Source organism: Triticum aestivum, chromosome 6B (genome assembly GCF_018294505.1).
Source record: "Triticum aestivum cultivar Chinese Spring chromosome 6B, IWGSC CS RefSeq v2.1, whole genome shotgun sequence".
Classification (NCBI taxonomy): domain Eukaryota; kingdom Viridiplantae; phylum Streptophyta; class Magnoliopsida; order Poales; family Poaceae; genus Triticum; species Triticum aestivum.
The window spans coordinates 630,025,796-630,026,618 of NC_057810.1; positions in this window are offsets into that span (position 1 = coordinate 630,025,796).

The window sequence follows — 823 nt, forward strand, 5'->3', positions numbered from 1 at the left end:
ATACTTAGCATTTTTCCTCCAAAATGACTTAATATGCTTAGCTAGCATAAAAATGACCTATTTAACCTAGAATAGCTCTAAAATGACCTATACTTAGCACTTTTCCTCAAAAAATACTTAATATGCTAAGCTAGCCCTAAAATGATATAGTATGCTTAAGAAATGACATATTTTAGGTCCTAAATGACTTCATATGCTTAGCTAGCTCCAAAATGACATAATAACCTTACTTAGCTTCAAAATGACCTATTCAACCTAGGCTAGCTCTAAAATGACCTATACTTAGCATTTTTTCCTGCAAAATGACTTAATATGCTTAGCTAGCTCAAAATTACATAATAAGCTTAATTAGCTCCAAAATGACCTATTTAACCTAGAATCACTCTAAAAGGACCTATACTTAGCATTTTTTCCTCCAAAATGACTTAATATGCTTAGCTAGTTCAAAAATGACCTATACTTAGAATCTTTTCCTCCAAAATTAGTTAATATGCTTAACTAGCTCTAAAATGACATAATATGCTTAAGAAATGACATAGTTTAGCTCCTAAATGACTTCACATGCTTAGCTAGCTCCAAAATGACATAATAACCTTACTTAGCTTCAAAATGACCTATTCAACCTAGGCTAGCTCTAAAATGACCTATACTTAGCATTTTTTCCTCCAAAATGACTTAATATGCTTAGCTAGCTCAAAAATGACCTATACTTAGAATCTTTTCCTCCAAAATTAGTTAATATGCTTAACTAGCTCTAAAATGACATAATATGCTTAAGAAATGACATAGTTTAGCTCCTAAATGACTTCACATGCTTAGCTAG